Below are 20,341 nucleotides of genomic sequence, written 5' to 3'. Positions count from 1 at the left end.
CTTCATGTTATCATTTTAATTTTTTTGATTTCTAGGCCTTTAAATTTAATGAGAAAAACAAAACCTCTTGAAATAGTCTTTAAACTATTTCCCAACACAAACTTTTCCTTTTAAATTGATTGCCAGAAAAATTAAGTTTTGAAATAGAGTAACTACTAGCTTACTCCTTAGGAAATAATTTTATATTAGATATGTGTGTAATTGCTGACTGATGCTCTCAGTTAATTTTTATTCCAAACCAAACTTTATATTTCAAATCTACTAATTTAGCAGTTAATATCTGTAATGACAGAGCAAACTGAGACTATATTTTATGTTCCATTTGTTTTATTATTTTCTTCCAAATTTGTTGGGTATGTGCTAAATGCCTATTATTAAATCAGTAGCACAGCCTGCAAAAATCTGATGACTGAAATTTTGTAAGCTTCAGATTTTATTTTCTGGGCATTTCAATAGTTATTAAACTCATCCACAGAGTTGAATATACACTACTCCACGAGATGAAAATATTCTGAATATATTAGCAATGCTCATGCAAATTAGTTTTGCTTTCTTTTCAGCTATATTAATTCATTGCTGCTGACCACATTCATGGCAGAAGCTGGTCTGAAATACTTATTTCCTGAACCCAAGGGAAAATATAAGCAGTCATTTAATTGATAAAATCTGACCCTTAGTGCTCAGTTTAGACGACCCGGGCTCTGTGATGGACCAGTTATGCTCTTCTGCTGCAGAGACAGAAGTGTATGTGTTCAAATCTCACTTCAGAGTCCCATGATGTGTGATGCTGGAGAGTGTGCTAGATCATCTAGCAAATCCTCTCACAAATGATAATGTGAGAGCTCCACTCCAAGCAAATACTCCAATAAACAGCCTCTTCAACACTTCAGGGCAGAGATGAAGTATTAGGCAGACTATCAATATCCAATCTGCATGTTTTTATATGACTGTAAACAAGACATAATTTAAACCTCTGCTAGAAATTTATATATTTATGTAGAATACACAATAATATTGTCTAAAGCTCTATACTGACATGCTAAGAAATGTGATCTGCATTCAGTAAGGATAAGGAGAGAGGATGGATCTCTCATTACAGTAGAACTGGAACACAGGTAAACGCATCTTAGACCCAGGCCTAGCTAGGAGGCTAGAAAAGCGCTGTTATTTGAATTAGCAGAAAGTGAAAAGTAACATGAGAGTCTCAGAAGATAATTTATTTGTATCCCTGAAATAGGAGAGTATGAAGAAAATAAAGAGTTTTGTGCATGTTTTTGACTGAAATGGCTATAATCAAAGGAAAACATATTTGTTAAAGTTTACATGTATGTATCAGGCCAAGTATACCTGTTTACCTGTATGTCACTTAAGGCTGGACTACAGCTGTTTTTGTTCTCTGGCACAGTGTGAGGAAGAGTATTTTTCTTGAGCTTTTCAGCCGTCACTCTCTGAATACATCTGTGGTATTCAGGTGCCTCACAGAACTCCACTGAGTAATGAGCTTTGTGAGACAGTGAACATAAAAAATGTTATCCTGCAAGTGCAAGTTGTTGTTGCCCCACAAAGGGAGTGGGGTAGGGCAGTAGATAGACAACATTTCAATTCTTCTTGAAGCTGCTGAACTTTGAACTTTGATCTGATAAGAATTCTGCAAAAGTGTTGGATTTAAACAGGTGTGCTACACCCATGGGAGCCACTGCTGCCATCAAAATTCCTAAGCATCCCAGTAGCTGTCAGGAGCTTTATTTTATATATTATATATTATATCAACATATTTATAATAAATATGAATATACATATAAATACTATAAATATACATATTAATATTAATATATAAAAATATAATTATCTATAGATCTATAAATCTAAATTATAAATATAAATATAAATAAATAGCATATTTCAAGATCCTTAGGTCAGTGAGGAGGGTGCACAGCAAGCTGACTACCCTGGACTTCAGAACAGCAGACTTTGGCCTCTACAGGGATCTGCTTGACAGAGTAGCATGGGATAAAGTCTTGGAGGGAAGAGGGGCCCAACAAAGCAGGTTAGTATTCAAAGATCACCTCCTCCAAGCTCAGGAGCAATGCATGCCAACAAAGAGGAAGCCAGGTAAGAACACCAGGAGGCCCACATGGATGAGCAAGGAGCTCCTGGACAAACTCAAACGTGAAAAGGAAACCTACAGAGGGTGGAAGCAAGGACAGGTAGCCCGGGAGGGATACAGAGAAACTGGCTAGCTAGGGATCAGGTTAGGAAGGCCCAAGCCCTGATAAAATTAAATCTGACCAGGGACATCAAGGGCAACAAATGTCAGTGATAAAAGGAAAACTAGGGAAAATATGGGCTCTCTCTGGAAAGCAACGGGAGATCTAATCACCTGGGTCATGGATAAGACTGAGGTACTCAAGTGTTTCTTTGCCTCAGTCTTCACCTGCAAGGGCTCCAGCCACACCACCCAAAAAGCAGTGGGCAAAGTTGGAAACTGGGAGAATGAGAAGCACTGTAGAAGTTCAAATTTGAGATCATCTAAGGAACCTGAAGGTGCAGAAGTCCATGGGACCTGATGGGATACATCTGAAGCTCTTGAGAGGACTGGCAGATGAAGTGGATTAGCCACTACTTATCATATTTGAGAAGTTGTGGCAGTGTGGTGAAGTTCCCACTGACTAGAAAAGGGGAAACATAAGCCTCCTTTTTAGAAAGGGAGAAAAGGAAGACCGAGGGAAGTACCAGCCAGTCAGTTTCAACTCTGTGCCTGGCAAGATCATGGAGCAGATCCTCCTGGAAACTATGTTAGAGCACATGGAAAATAAGGTGACTGGTGACAGCCAACATGGCTTTACTAAGGACAAATCATGCCTGAAAAATCTGGTAACCTTCTATGACAGGGTTACAGCTTTGACGGAAAAGGGAAGGGCAACAGACATCCTCTAACTGGACTTATGCCAAGCATTTGACACTGTCTTGCATGATGTCCTTGTCTCTAAATTAGAGAGACATGGATTTCATGGATGGACCACTCAGTGGATGAGGAATTGACTGGATGGTCGCACTCAAAGAGTTGCAGTCAATGTTTCAACTTCCAAGTGGAGAGCAGCGATGAGTGGCATTCCTCAGGGGTCTGTGTTGGAACTGGTTCTGTTTAACGTCTTAGCTGGCAACATAGACAGTGGGATTGAGCGCACCCTCAGCAAGTTTGCCGGTGACACCAAGCTCTGTGGTGCAGCTGACATGCAGGAGGGAAGGGATGCCATCCAGATGGACCTTGACAGGCTTGAGAGGTGAGCCTATGCAAATCTCATGAAGTTCAGCAAGGCCAAGTGCAAGGTCCTGCTCATAGGTCAGGGCAATCCCGAGCACAAATACAGGCTGGGCGATGAGTGGGTTGAGAGCAGCCCTGCAGAGAAGGACTTGGGGATAGTAGTGGATGGAAAACTGACTATGAGCCAGCAAGATGCACTCACAGCCCAGAAAGCCAAATGTATCCTGAGCTGCTCCAAGAGAAGTGTGGCCGGAAGGTCAAGGGAGGTGATTTTCCCTCTCTAATCCCCTCTTGTGAGACCCCACTCGCAGTGTTGTGTGTAGCTCTGTGGCCCTCAACATCAGGACAAGAACCTGTTAGATCAAGTCCAGAGGAGTGCCACAAAGATGTTCAAGGAGCTGGAGCATCTCCCTGTGAGGCAGGCAGAGGGGGTTTTTCAGCCTGGAGAAGAGAAGGCTTCAGGGAGACCTTAGAGTGGCCTCCCAGTATTTAAAGGGAGCCTACAGGAAAGATGGGGAGGGATTCTTTGTCAGAGTGTGTAGTGATAGGATGAGGGGGGGGGTAAACTGAAAGGAGATAGATTCAGATTACATATAAGGAACAAATTCTTTATTGTGAGGGTAGTGAGACATTGAAAGAGGTTGCCCAGAGAAGCTGTGTCTGTTCCCTCCCTGGAAGGGTTCAAGGCCAGGCTGGACGGGGCTTTGAGCAACCTGGTCTAGTGGAAGGTGTTGGAACTAGGTGATCTTTAAGGTCCCTTCAAACACAAATCAATCTATAATTCTGTGAAGCTGGATTAATTCTGTTGCAAAGCCAGACATGCTGTAAAGATCTCCTCTTGTTTATGGTTGAACAAAATGCACTGACTTGTTTTCCCATATGGTGCTGTCCATCACAGGAGAACAGATTTATTCAGAATTTTGTACAATTGTGGTTAGCTTTTGTTTGGGGTTTAGGGATTTTAGATTGTGTTCATCTATTGTAGACCTGTGATTTTAACTGAATGTCCTGGTTCTGGCGGGAATAGAGTTCATGTTTGGTTTTGGTAGCTGGAGAAGTGATGATGACACACTGAGATTTCAGGCACTCTCCAGCTCTGTGTGCCCTTCCTGTGTGCGGGTGCATGGGGGGCGAGCACAGCTGGAGCGCTGGGCCTGGATTGGCCACTATTCCATGTCATGATGTCATGTGATGTTATGGTCACCATATAAATGAAGGAGTGGGCAGGAAGGCGCGCTCTCACTTCTGGGATTGTTGCCACAACGTCTTTGTGTTTCGGGATCGCTAGCCAGGAACAGGCTGGGTGTTGGTCGGCGGGTGGTGAGCAATTGCATTGTATATTACCCATTTATACTGTCAGCTTATTACTTTATTACTCTTATTAAACTGTTTTTATCTCAACCCTTAAGTCTCCCTTTGCCCTTCCGCTTCCTTCCCCATTCCCAGGTGGGGGAGGGTGGGGGAGTGGCTGCGTGGTGTTTAGTTGCTGACCAGGCTCAAACCACGACACAGCAAAAGCAAATTACGATCAAGAGTTCAACTTAATCATAACAATAATAGCTGTTATCTTTTTTAATGTAGAGAAAACTCTGCTTATTGTTCCCATTTGCCTGCCTCCCATGCTTCCAGAAAGTGTCACCACAATAGCCAATTTTATTTCCAAGCAACCCTGATAGATAGTGATATCTTTCACATTTCAATTAAAAAAAAAAATACATATTTTTCCAACTAGCTTAGCCAAAGCACTAGAATTCAGCCACAAGTCTTTCCCCCTCCCTTCCTACTTAGCTCAGGTTAAGACAGACATAGATGGGTAGGTCTCCTGTTTCCTACCTGATGGAGCACTGTCTTCCTCCATTTCCAAATCTCTTTTGTTCCCATAACAATTAAGCTGTGTACTTAATTAGAAAATCATCTCCCTCAACAACAGAATTATTCATTGCTAGATAAAAGTAATTAATTTAATTAGAGCAGAACTAATGAAGCCTTGCTTCCTAACAGTTAGTGAATCATAACTCACACCCTTGTGATCCCAGTAGTGCCAGTGCTCTGCCTGTATGTCCTGTGCTCTTCTGTTATCTTTTATACCCCAGGCAGTAATCAAAACCAGCCCATATTCTCAGCAACTTGTGTTCACAAAACTGTTCTGTCCCCGCTTTCTGACATTACCTGGATGTGGACATGGCATCCTACTTCTTCTTCTTCTCTAGATCTGCCCTTCGCAGGATGTCTTCAGATTTCAGCTACTTGCCTCTTGTCATTTGACATGTCTTGAAGCAACTGAAAGTGAGATAGTCCGAGCCACAACACTATAATTTCACAGATGACTTCACTGGTGGATCAGGAGCATCTTGCTGATTCTGGACATGGGAACGAGAGATATACTGATGGCAGAAAGAGGGAGGAAAGGGCAAAACCCACACAATTCATTCTCATTTTGCATCCATCAGTGGAGTTTAATGTAAAATCTGCAACAGAGATTATAACAGAAGGGAGAATTAATACAAAAACAGGTAAACAAACAAACACTACAGGAAAGAGAGAGGGAGATAGAGAAAGAAAACTGTGTATCTTCTTATGCTGGGGAAAATCATCCAGCCAGAGTTCTCTAGAGACATCATATATCTGCCCAAACCTTAAATGACCAAATATCCTTATAGGTTCCACTATGGACACCACGTGCCCTCACATTGTTGACAGTCTATTCAGCTTGTAAATACTAAGGTTTATCTTGGAGATATCCAGATATAGATGTATATGGTGGGCTGTATGTACAGGGAAACATTGTTCTTAATCTCTGAGCAGGATGATGGATGAGCACCTGGAAACCATACAGTCCAGCTACAGCACAGTACCCTCCACAGGCTAACAAAAGCTTAAGACTGTTCAGTGATACAGAGTACTGAAATAAAGCCTACTGCCACCTCTGGCAATATCATCTCTTAATGCTGCAAAACCACAGGCCAGGTGGCAACTGATGACAGTTTTGATTTTCAGGATGAATAAGTCCTGTAGAAATTAGTTGTTTTCTGTTGAAAAAAAACTCTGGCAGAATAAACCTCATGCTGCTTAACACAGTTAACCACTAATAGCCAACTGTTCAAAGGCATTTTTGTTTTCTTTCTGTACTCTCACTCCAGAAACCTGGGTTTAAACTCTCTGCTGTGAAAAGGAAAGGAGATGCTGCATCATTGCATTTCCATGGTAACAACCATCAGCCAGACAACGGGACAAGGTTTGTATTCAGAAGTAAAGGCACAAACCTTGACTTGGTTTGCCATCAGTGAAGTTTCACAGAATAAACAAAGTTATTGATTATACAAGTTGCTTAGAAAAAAAAAAAAAAAAAAAAAAAAACCAAAAACAAACAAACAAACAAAAAAAAAAAAAAAACAAAAACAGAAAAAAAGAAAACAAAAACAAAAACAAAACAAACAAAAAAAAAAGAAACAAAAAAATCCTAGAAATAAGTAAATTCTTTTTCTAGTGCTAAATATTTGGGGCAAAACCACTGAGAATTCGTGGCAGCTTAGAAACAGGGACAACAGATCTTTAGATCCTTATGAGAAGTAGCCTCAGTCCTGGTAGCTTTAAAAGGGAGGATTCAAAAAAATCATTCTTGAGGAAATAGATTATGGTAATTTTTCTCTTTCCTCTCTCTCTGTATCATTCACTTATTGCCACATGTTACAATGACATTTTGGCTGATGAGTTCACATACATTTATGAAATCCTCCTTTATTTTATTAAAAATTATGTGCAATGTTAAGCAGAAATTTGTTCATCTGCCTTCTCAAATAGAGTGCATTTGCAAATTTCCTATTCAGCTCTTTTTTAGTCAGTAATGAATCAGTGGTGTTATCTCAGCATCAGAGGATTTTCCTTCTTTCTGTTCTTGTTAAGGCAACTGGCTGTACTCGATACTGCCTTTGAAATGTGTATTATTTTTATAAGTCATTCTTTCATGTTACAGGAAGCGTGAGGTACTTTATAGACAAATGACTAAGTTCGTCCACGAGAATAATAGAAAGTACAAACCATGTTGTCCTATGTTGCTAAAGACTTCTATCCAGAGAAGACAGGAAAAGCGGATGCTGTTTTATCTCTACTTGTCCTCAAAAATTCAGTAAGAGCTGTTTCCATTTTCCCAGAGGTTTATAGGAAATTATTTAGTAGTTGCTAGAAATGTACAGAGACAAACATGTAGCTATATGTCCAGGGCTTTTAAAAGGTTCTTACAAAGTTTTTCCTAGGCTCTGTTAGTGTTCAGAATTTTAAACACAAGGGATTAACTTAAAACTCGTAAAATCTACATTGAGTGTTAGAAACATTTTAAGTGACTATAATCTGGCTGGATTTAGAGCTTTTTAGTTTACATAATCAAAAATACAAGGGTTACAAGGTGAAAAGAAAATACATCAAAAACTGCTTGCTGATTGGGAGGGTGGTATTGGAAGGGGACTCATGATTTACAGTCAGAAATATCTGTAGTGTGTAGTGAAACATCATTTTAGCAGTTACATTGAGAACTTGGCTTATCTGTTATTTTTATTTCTCCAAACACCTCCACCTGCTCTCTGCTACACAAAGCCTATCAACAGAGGTTACTGCAAAAGGGACATTGCATTGCATTTGTCTGGTTTCTAGCAGAGTAAATCCGGGTGTAAGAGCCTTCCTAGCAGAAAGTCTGTGGGAAAGAAAGGAGAACACAGTGCAAGGTCGCACACCAACAGCCCATTCTTAGGCAGGTTCTGGATGCATTTGTCTTAGTCTTGAATGCACAAAGTGGTTTACACTTACTTTTCTGCCCAGAATTTCTTGATGGTAGAGTCACTGGAAACATGACAGTCCCTATGCTTTCTTTACACGTTTTTGAAACAGAAATTAATGTCTCACAGGTAGAATACAATCTACCTTTTATTTCTCTACCAGAACCATACAGCAGATGGTTTCAAGAACCTAGCCACCTTAATAAAACACTGCTATATTACAGTCTATGCTTTCTTTGGTTTTGCGTTTTTTTAAGTTACTATCATTAATAACTAAACACCCAGCCTGTACAGAGACATTTTTACAATCAAAAGATAAAGGATTTAAGAATAACTTGCAGGTCTTTCTAGGGGTTGCACAAAGCCCTCATCTAAACAAATTATGTCCTTTGGGGTTGGTGCTGTCAGCAGTTATCCACGCAGCATAGGACTGAAATTCTGAACATTGTAATAAATCCTCTTCCTATTTTAAAACTATTGGTGGGGGCTACCAAACAAGGACTCCCACTTATTTAAAAGTTGACATTTCTTATGGAAGAAACTGCAGCCAAACAGGAGACACACAAACTGATTAATTATTTAGAGCAGTGGATCCTACAAACTCTCTTCCTTCTTGATCACTGTCAAAACAGGTAAGCATTTTCTCACTAATTTCCTTTTGCGTTTCAGTACCTTTTGGATGGTTAAAGAGAGCTGAGATTTTCAAACAGATTCTTAAATTGTCAACTCCTCTTTAATTTCAATAGGATCTGGATATTCGAATCCCCCAATGCCATTTAAAAACACTGCTGTGGATGTGAGAATAATAGAAGTGCTACAAAAATATTCCTTATATACTTTTCTGTTGCAGAAATTACAGTTGTATTTTCTTTAGACAAATCACTGCCCACAAGCTTTTAATTGTTTTGTTGTTATTGTTTCTATAATTCAGTGTTGTTCAAAAATATCTACCTACCACAGCATTGTTTATTCAGGCCAGGCTGACAATTTCAAGCTCCAAGCACATTGTTTGCATCACTTGTTAAACTACTGCTTACACCTTTTACAAGGTACGAGACCAGTTCCTTCTCTATAATAAGAACAAATGGACAACTTGGGTTCAAAATTGCTTTGTTCTCTCTTCTCTTTTTTTTTTTTTTTTTTTTAATCCCTCACAAATGTGGAAAAAACAGTCTTTTATTTAAAAGAATAAATGGAAACAAGAAAAGAGCTCCAGATCCCTGGTAATGTGAAGTAATTTGTAATTTAGATGTAAGTTTTTCAAAAGGATTGCTTTTTTTATTTTATTGTGATAAATCAGACACCTGTTTTAAGCTCTGGGTCATTTATATTTTATTAAAAATACAGTGCTTATCTATAAAATAAAATGCAATGCAATTTATGCCTGGTTCACACACAAAATATGAGAATTTTTCTCTTTCCCCCATCTTTTGCAGCTTCTCAAATGCCTGTTTGTACCTGTAGCATTTCAGTGTACCCTGAGGATCAAAAATAAATCTAGGATCAGGGTAGACCAATGCAAGGGCTAGAGTACATGCCAAAGACACAGCTGCAGCTTCCAACAGTGAGTCCCCATTTCCAGCCGTTCCCATCTTGCACAGGAGGAGATCCTCTCTGAAACATGTCCCAGGGGTTTAAAGAAAGTTGCTATTTGATATAGCTCTGATGTTTCCTGCCAAAACATACAGAAATAGACACTAATACACACATCACTTAAAAATAATTTGGTGAAATTATAACACTAGGCAATGATATAGGATTACAAACTGAAAATCCAGTTTCTGACATAGACTAGATAAATCAAATTTGGTCTTTATTCCCTCATTCTGTTGTCTTTTTTGAAGCAAAGGTACAGATAATTATGGCTGTCCTTCCCTCAGTTGGAGCAATCCACATGACTACTACATTATCAAAGCTGTTTTATAATTCATACTACTAAGGCAAAAGAAATCATTATTCACTGGTACTTCTGGTAGAAATAAAAGCTAAAGCCTATGACAGCTGATTTTCTGATTCTCTTTCCAATGCTTCCCTAAATAGATACAGCAGCTGAAGCACAGTAGAAGCTCACTCTGGAGTTCTGTATTTGGGGGCTTGCCCAAACTTATTTTTTTTTTTCCATAAATAACTTATTCACTGAAAATCAGACCCTTGAGAACCAAAACTTTTTCAAATAAGATGAACAGTTGAGGACTCTTTTTATTAAACATTTTTTCATTATAAAATGGTGTTTGTTTAGAAAATTGCCAACTCTATGTTCTAATTATATGTTTTTATTATATTTATTATGCCAGAATCATTGAGGTTGGATGAGAGTCCAAAATCCTACCACATCATTGACCAAAATAGGAAATCCCATAGCAGCCATCTGGGCAGTTTTCAGTGTAGTGCTCATTACTATTATCCCATAAAATAAGTTATTTGTTGCAGAACTCTAAACATCCTACAAACCATGTCCCAGCATTACTGAGCTGAGTATGCAAGACAGAGCAGCTGCTTCATTGAAACAGAACAACGGAGACATCCAATGGACCCTCATGTTTATTACAGCTGATTACTTCTTATTATTATCATTCCTTACACCTGTTCCACATGATATTTAACTGCACCTCCTGATCACACTTATGTGCTACGCCTTCAACCACCATAGGGCCTACCTGTAGGCCCTCCTGCTCTCCACATCAGAAAGCATTGGGATCCATGATATGCTGTCATCAGGTTTTCTCCATTTCAGTGAATTTTGGAGTTTTCACACTTCATTGCATACTATAAGCTCCATCCACATCAGCAGAAAAGGTCTTTCTTTCCAATTTGCTACATGGTGTTCCTTTGGATGTGACTGGATTTTAGGATTCAGTTACACCATATCTTATTAGTTCCTCTTCTAAATGCCGTCTGCTACTGTCTTTTTCCAAACTGCTACATTTTTTGTTATAATTATTTATTTCTTCTACTAATATGTTTTCTACAGAAATACTCACACAGATCAAATGTTTCCTTTGTGTACTGAAACCTGATACATTTATTTTCTATATCTGAATCCTTAACCGCAATCAAAAAATGAAGGTGAAGGCACAGGGTCTGGGATGGCTGCTACAGTGAATCTCACTTTGCACAGAGAGTACTCTCCATGCTGTTTCCCACATCGAAGTCTCATTAGCCTCAGTAACAATTCTGCACAAGGATTATGGACATGATGGAGCCACAAGATGAGCAATCTGATTCCATTAATATTTTAATTTCTACCTGAAAATTAGAGTTGCTTCTCTAAATACTTCCCAGGCACTTAATGGTATTCTGAATAGAAGTATTACAAAATGCAAGCATGTAGACATAAATAATACTGTTTTTTCATTTGTGAATTCCTCAGGAGAAGCACAAAAGAAGAGCAAAAGAAATATCTTTATGTATTTCCTCAAGTAATGCTCTCATTTCATTAAATCTAAAAACAGATGAAAATTTGGATGTGGGATTGTTGTTGTATATAGGCACAAACTATTACCAATCATTTACTCTGAAAGGGTTCTCTAGCTATTGTGGGAGCCTCCCTGGATGAAGCACAGATAAAGATTGCAGAATTTGATCTCGTAAAATCTTTGCTTTGTTTTGGGCTCTTTAAGTATTTTGTTTTGGATGAATGTACTTACCACTGAAAATTAGTCACTTCGGGATTGCAGATGCACTCAAATGAGACTCAAATACAGCAGAAGGTAACAGCTGGTGTGCAGAGAAGAGGAATGGCTCCACTTATGTCTAACACTCAAGATACTTGGACATTTCAACACACAGGTGGTCTGTGCTTTTGTAATATCATGGTTCCTCTTGTTAGACTGCACTGATGTTAACCTCAGAGAAAATAACTCTTGACCAAAAGAAAAGAAACCTAAAATATTTCTTGTGTTGTTGATGTGTCCAAAGAATTGTTCCATTACTACATGATTTCAATATAAGAAGCCCTTCACTCAGTTTCTGCTCAATCTAAACTTGGACAAAAATTCATAACAACTCAAGGGGAAATGTTCACCTCTGTGGAGCTGTGCAGAGAACCGATCTCTAGATGTGGCTTTTAATGCTTGTTTCTCCATTCTTCTTTTACTCTGGGTAGGTCCCAGCAGGCAAATTATTCTCATAACTTTTTTGAAGAGGCCACCAGTGATTCAAAGAACTTCTAAAAATATACAAGCAGACCATGCAAAAACCTGAAGGGCACAAAGATATGAAAAAAATATAGAAACCCAGAACAGGAAATTCATTTCCATCAGGTTGTATCCTCAAGTGAACTGCCATGCTTTCCTACTCCTGATCAATTTATCAGTCACAGATCACAGATCGCACAGGCTGCTGGACACAGACTCAAAAAAAAAAAAAAAAAAAAAAAAAAAAAGTCACATATTGTAGTCTTCTGGAAATAGAATAATGTGTTTGTTAGACATTATTTAGTCTTTGTTACAGTATTGATACAATGAGTACAAAAAGGGGAATCCGTATTGCCATATAAAACCTGCTGGCAGTAGAACTTGGAAGGCCCTATGGTTAAACTGGAGCATATTGCAAGGACTATCCACTATGACAGAAGGGAGATGGCAGCAGTTTTACAAAGTGGTGGTCTGCTCGACTTGGAGTAAGCAGCTAGCTAGTTTCAGGATACACTTCCATACTAAACAGAGAAGCCCGTTCACTTGCCCCACACTCAAGAAACTTTGGGCAACCAACAGCTTTCCAGTTTAGCAATTCTACTTAGCTCACAATAAACTTTCTGAATGTTTTTCACCTTGTGCTACATGACATGAAGTTTAAATACTGACTTATAGTAACCATTTGTATCATGTGCCAAGTTTAACACACTCGGTAAATTAACAGGTATCTATAGATATTTGCAGTTTCTTCTAGAATTCTATAAACATTTTTATCATAAATTCAGTTTGAAATGCAACCATAATTTCAACCTTACAGATACTATAAGGCAGTACAGGCTTCTAGTGCAAAGACCACATAAATCCTAAACAAGCAGAGGAGGAAAAGACTCCCAAGACTGCTTTGCTCTTCACAGCACTCGTACAGAGTCAAGGTTGACCAGTAAAATTAGCAAATCCCAAAATAATTGTGCTTCGTTCTAGCAGCAAGAGAACAGCAATATCTTATATCAGTAACAGTGAGTTATTTTTTATTTTTCTTCTGTGGTGAGGAGTGTGAATCAACACTTCTCATAGGTATGAGTTCTCCTACCTCATATATTACCTCGTTATGAACCTCCTCAATGACAAACAGCTTCGGCAAGCTGGCACATCTCTGCTGAACACCACAGTTTGCCTCAAGTCTCTGCTCTTTCTATGGCACTCAAGGGCACAAATAATGACAAGAGAAGGTTCGTGGGCATAACAAGCAAACCAGTTTTGTGGCAGTGTAACTACATTGGTTCACAGCAGAACTTTTTTAAGAATGATAGTAAACAGTTACAAAGCTAGAGCCACTCCATACATTAGTATGAAGTACACTAGAAGTAACTTTTGTTTCTGTATAAAAATAGATGTAATGAAAAAGTTTAGCTACTCTGGAAGCTCTTCCACCACACAGGGTGGTATTCCTTCAACTGTAGTAAAATCCGATAAAGGCACATAATTACAGTAGACATGGTTTCATGCACTTTTTTCTAAAGAAAGAGCTCATAAAACATGCAGATTTAACCAAATATCCCTGCTTGTCTGCCATAAACAAAGGAATGAAAAGCAAGTACCGTGTAGGTAGTATATGCCACTAGCTTTCCATCAGTGTGCAAATATCCCACTCCCAAGAGCTTTACTTTATTTCTCCCTTCTTTCTACTGCCATTATATTCTCTTCTTTCTCTGTCCTTTTGGATTTTGTCATTGATTCATTTTTGTGGTCACAAGAAATGTGTAATTTTCATCACTGACATTCTTATTTGCATCTTGAGTTTACTTTTGATATAAGAGCAACAGAGAAACAATATCTAGATATGGAGTTGATTTCTGTTATTTTTCCAACTGGATACAACTAAAGAGGACAGAATTTCCACCCTCTTCATTCAGGGGAGCACCCACCAGTGTAATATCTCTAGGATCAACACACAGATGAGCAATCCCTTCCCCACATTTTGGTGAGACAAGAGCAGTCAGAAAATCTATCTTTTGCTCACACCCCACAGCATTGCTCTCCTTGCTGTTTGCCCTCTGCCTTGCTCTTTCACCTTTTTATCTCCCCTCACCTATCCTCACTTACATTTCACCTTTTCTCTTTAACCCACAACAGATTTTTCAGTTTGCTTTATTCTTGTTCTTACCTTCTTGCCTCTGGAAACTATAGCAAAAAAAAAAAAAACAAAAAAACAAAAAAAAAAAACACAAAAATACCCCCACAAAACCAAGAGCCTGAATACCAGGCAGAAATTAATACAGCTGCCTCTAGGAGCCACAGGCATGAACTGAAGCAGAAACTGAAGTACAAGAAAAAAAGGGGAGAGGAATTTGGCTACAGGACAAAATCTTCCCCCAAAGGAATTTTTTGGCAAACATACTTAATTTTGTACGCTCTTGGCTTATTAGTAGTGTTCAGGCTTTACATAGTGATCATTCTCCAGATCCAGGAAAAAAGATAAAATATTGTGAAAGGCTTTTTTTGCCTTGGAGTGGCTACAAAACAAAAATCTTTTTCATACTAAAGATATATATCATGTATTGCCAGCAGCATTTGAAGTGTATTTGCATAAATATTAAATCTATTTATCTTAAATGATACTCCATGTATGCAAGTATTTTTAATTTTAAATACAAATGGAATTTTTCTGTGACATAAACATATTCAGTGTGCGACTTTTGCATTTATTCAGTTTAATAATAGGTAACATTTTACTGCGCTCATCCCTGCAGCATGAATATGGATATGAAAAAAAAGTTGCACTATTTCTGCTTCATGCTTCATTCCCAGCAAATCAACCTCTGTCTTCTCTTACCTTTCTATTGTGTCTCTTTTTAAATGAATGAGTGAGGCATGTGGCAGATGAACAAATCAGTTCTTCACTTTCAAGAGCTGTGTACAAATAGGTACTGGTAAATGCCTTTTTTTCTGTTTAAAAGAAATAAAGATAATGAACCGGATTTGTAAAGGTTATTTGTTATCCTACTTTAAAATCAGAGAGAGTTATTTTCTGCCACTGAAAGCTCATGGTTGTACAACAGTGTCACAAAACCCACCACTCTGAAGAGCTGAAGGAAAGATTGGCAGGGTGAACTTAACATACCCTAGTTCCACTGGACTCAGAGAGATCTGCCTAGCTAGCTATCAGTATTAAATACCTAAGAACTGCCACAATGACCCCTAGTAACTGGATGAACAAAGCTTGGAATTAACAAAATATGATATAATTAGCTGATTTGAAACAACAGATAAGCAAGTTCATCAACAACAGCATTCATAAATTTACATCAGCAAGGAAGGGGGTCTAGAAAATGTGATATTATTTTTAAAGACCATTTCTGTCCAGGGAAATATCTTGTTATGTAACCATACCATCAGAAAAATCATTTCAGGTCCCAATTTTGCAAACAGCTTTACAGAGACGATGTTCCACATGCAAACACCACAAATATGGGATGTTCCACTTGCACTACAGTTAAGAGTCAGGGCCTGCAGGTTTGGGGATTTTTTTTTGCACTTTTTATTAAAGAAACAAAGTTAGAAAGAAATCTTCCAGATGAAAGCCACAACTGAGAAAGAAATGGGGGATAAGAAAGAATAAAACCAAGTCTGCTGAGCCATTTCCATCAAAAGGAAAAATTAACACACAAAATGGTCAGACAGCTTTCCTCTATAGTTCATCATAATAAAGATGGCTTTTAACAAATTGTGCATCTCATGGACTAGTTTATTTGTAAATTGATCCAGCAAATGTTTAGGCAACAAATGGAAAATAAAATAAATATCATGGTGAACCTTGATTAATCTGGAATAATTTACAGTAGATTTAATAATTTTAATTCTTTACTAGAGTCAGGGTTGTTAGCACAACAAAGCTGAGGGGAAAAACCTTGTTACAAAGGTTGTAAATACTTACACTTCAGTATCTTATGCATAAACTCAAAAAAACCTCTGTCATAAATAAAATAACTTAAATGGAAATTATTTAATGTTCAAGATAAAAACATTAATCTATGATGTTGGAAAGGTTGTACTCTCATCCTTCTCCTATTAAAGAAAAGCTTAGGTTTAGAACATATAAAAGTCAACATAGTCTCTTTACTGGGGGTCCCTTTTTTGCTGCTTGAAATAACATATATTTGTTACTGGACCATATACCTAGACAAGGAGATTTCAGACATCCTTTAAAAGAAGCAATGTCTTTGCAACTTCACTACAGCATAAAAAATAGAATTAAGCATCAACATGAGCCAGTGGCAAGGTTTGCAGCTTTATTCAGAATCCTAACAAATACTGGCAAATAAACTGCTCCCTAAACTATCTGGACAGTTTCAGTCCCAGCCATTTAGAACTTCCACAGCCTAGGAGCAGGAGACAAACAATTTCCAAAAGACCCAAAGTCATAGACTGCTCCATCTCACTAATGAGATCAAACCCTATGAAGATTTTCATGTGTGATCAACAGAATTTGGACTTATTGACAAATACATCACTGCAGTGAATACCACGTGGTCATCAAACTTTCTCCATAATGAAATTACACACTCTTTTTGTTCAAGAAGCTAAGTATACCATGCAGAAATAACTTTAAGTATCATGATATTGTGTCCATGAGACGTGTCGTGTGAATTAGGAATGCATTTTTTTTGAGCTTTATAGTATTCTGCATTCACTGAAAAGAATGCATGCTGGCAAAGGAGTCTTGGAGTCCCTTATAAATAATTCCTTTTACAATATGAAAAAATGATGGATTTACTGTAACTGCAAAATGAAAGCTGTTTGATGAAATTACTTATTTACATTAAAAATTCTTGTCCTATTTTTTTAATTATAATCCATTTTACATTTTATCATTTGATTGAGAAGGATATGATTAGATATTAAAAAAAAATGCAAAGTATGTTATTCACCAGTTGCTTTGCACAGCAAAATAAAGGTTCAGAGTGAGAGTGTGATAATTAGGTGTAATGTCTGTATGCTTATGTGATTCACCAAAGTATTTTTTCTCAATTCTGTTTATGTTAACAGTTTAGGAATTCTATAATTTTCTATTTATGTATCCAAGGACTTAACGATGGCATTTTGTACAATGCAATAAAGAAAAACTATTCAACTGAAGGAGATTATAAGTATAAACAACTGCAATGTGAGAACTGTCTAAATATGAGTGAATCTTACAGAAAATGGAGTGCTGACCTTGACATGTCAGCTCTAGATTTCTTCAAAGATCAGCTCTGGGAGAGATTGCTGCTGGCGAGCTGCTTCACAGACACATGCAAATGGCGTTTGCTGAAAATGCACAACTGGAACTAGTTGAAATTGGTATACAGTGAAACGTCATGGTATAAATTACAAATTCAAGTCTCACTGGCAAGATTCAGAGCAGTTATTTTAGTGTCCTAGTAGGACTTTAACTTTCAATGCACTTTTCAGAGACCCCCACATAGGCATGTACAGAATATGCTTTAACAACAGGTAGATATTCTCCTGAGAACAAGAGGCTGTGAAGTGACATTTTGGATGTTATATAGAGGAACATACACTTTCCAAAACCAAAAGAAGGATCGCTTCCTATCCTAGATACAGGGAAACTGAAAGCCTTTCTTTTGAAAATTAAAGGTTTGGTGGTAACTCTGCCCATTATTCCTCAGCCATTTCTATTGCTACTCTCTTTATTTCTATTTTCACATCCCAGAAATACACAAAACACCCACATGGTAGCCAATCCATACATGACCCTGCTATTCAGGCTGTTAAAAGACAGAGGGTTTTTCAATGATGCAGAGGTTACAGTGGGCATCTCGTATGAAAAGAAGATCCAAGTGATTGGATAAAAAAGGGCCAGCAGAGAATAAACTCAGCAGTGCTTTTAGATCATTTGGTTTCCTTCATGGTCTAAACCTCATCATGCCTTGTGAGAGATGACACTGTTCAGACTTACAGACCTGGCTTCACAGAGTGGCTGCTGTAGTGCCACTTCCTGGAGACATCCCTCCCTCTGAGGGTGGACTGTCATCTGTCTGCACAGGGATGCACCTCTAGGTCCAGACCTCCATCTGTCTTAATTAGGATACTTCAGTAGTGAGATGGAGGCCTGTTTGGAGGACCTGGCCACTCAAGCATGGCATGCCAGAGGAACGTAACTGTCACATCAAGAAAAATGAAGAGTAGCTCCTACACAATCTTTTTCATTTGCATACCTATGTGGTGACAGACCAACATCACAACATACATTGCACCTCCTTATTTATGAGAAAACATTGCCTCTTTTCAGGAAGCTTTAGTATGGCTGCATCAAGCACCAGAAACAGCAGCTTCAGAAGATGTATTTTCCTGGAAAAACAGAACAAAGAGACCTTTACAAAAGAGTCCTTGATACCATTTATTTAGTCTGATGGATCTGAAGAAACCTAATATGGTCTTCAGATTTATCAAACTAGTAACCATTTCTGCTCACCATATGACAGAACTTCCCAATGATAGAATGTTAAAATACTATACAAAGCAATGTTTAAGTCCTTCTCACCCCTGGAAGATCTAATCCAGAGATGAATCTGCATCTGACTCTCAGGATCCTCCCAGGACCAGCTTCTGAGCCTATAAGCATCTACACACACATTGTTACACTTCCTTAAGGGTGTACTGTTCTTAGTGATGATGGTTTCTGTGGTGGGGATGGGAAGTTTATGTTATCAAAGACAGAGAGGCCAAAAACATTTATCCTTTCAGAATGGCATATTCTTGTGTGACAGTTTAACTTGTCTCCAGTTATAACCCAAATCTCATCTTAATCAGGTAATAAATGTAGAGGAGTACTTCTGCCTCACCCCAGGTCTTTCCTAGCAACATTATTATATTTAATCTCTTGACATAATCTCCTTTTTTTTCTTTTTTTCAGTTTTCATTTAATGAAAAGGATCAGATCTTTCAGCTATTTCCTGACACCCCTTATGCTGATAGACCCAGTGGAGTAATGTACTGGAGTTTGGGGTTTTTTTTGGTAGCAGGGGAGGGGGATATAGCAGTGGCCCCCTGTGAGTGAGGGGAGCTTTTCAAAGCTCCCCTCGCTCCAAGCTGGCCCCACCTCTGCACCAAGGCTGAGCCAATCAGCTGCACCTCTGTGATAACATATTTAAGAAGGGACCTGGTGAGGAGGAGTCAAGACTTGTGAGGGGGAGTTACAGCAGCTGTGTGAACACCAAGGTCAGTGGAAGAACGGAGGAAGAAAGGAGGGGGGAGGTGTGCCGGAGCAGAGACCCCCCTGTATCCTGTGGGGAGATGGCAGGGCAGCCCCCCCCTGTCACCCATGGAGATCTATGGTGGAGCAGACATTGATTTATGGCCTGTGAGCAGCCTCAAATGGCCATTTAAGGTGGCCACATCTGAAGCCAGCCAGGACTCTGGCTGTTGTAGTTCCAGAGCCCCCGCTGTTGTAGTTCAGCACTGGTAGGATTGCAGCATGCGGGGGTGTCCCACGCCGGAGTAACTCAGGAAGGGCTGCAGCCCGTGGGGAGAACTCACGTCAGAGAGGGTTTGTGGAGTACTATCTCCTGTGAGAGTGGGACCACGCTGGAGCAGGGGGAAGAAGTTCCAGAATCTCCCCCCACCGAAGATGGAAGCAGCGGCAGCACTGACTGCACCCCCCATTCCCTGCCCCTGCACCACTGGGGGAGGAGGTAGAGATATCGGGAGCAGAGCTGAGCCCGGGAAGAAGGGAGGGGTGGGAGGAAGGTCTTAAGATGTGGCAGTGCTTCTCATTGCCCTACTCTGTTAAGTGTTGTTGCTGCTAATGTCTGTAATAAATCTGTGTTCTTTTTTGGTTCCCCTAATGAATTTACCTTTTACCCATTACCATAATGAGTGATTTTCCCCTCCCTGTCCTATCTCAAGCCTGGCTCATTTGTCCCTTTTCATTGCTGAGAGAAAAGGGATGTGTGAGTGGCTGCGTGGTGCTCAGTTGCCCTCTGAGCTCAAACCACCAAGACTTCTGTTTTATTTTCTCCTTCTCAGTGCTGGGGGGAAGGGAGGAGTGAGTGGCTATGTGGTGATCAGTTGCCTTCTGGGATCAAAGCAGGACAAGTAATGACCTCCTGACAGCATGTGTCAAAACCCAGAGAAAGTAGTGCCAAAATCTGTTCCAAGCTGCCATTGTG

The sequence above is a fragment of the Tyto alba genome, unplaced genomic scaffold, assembly GCF_018691265.1.
Source record: "Tyto alba isolate M040663 unplaced genomic scaffold, T.alba_DEE_v4.0 Super-Scaffold_42, whole genome shotgun sequence".
NCBI lineage: Eukaryota > Metazoa > Chordata > Aves > Strigiformes > Tytonidae > Tyto > Tyto alba.
Note: the sequence above shows the minus strand (reverse complement) of the source record.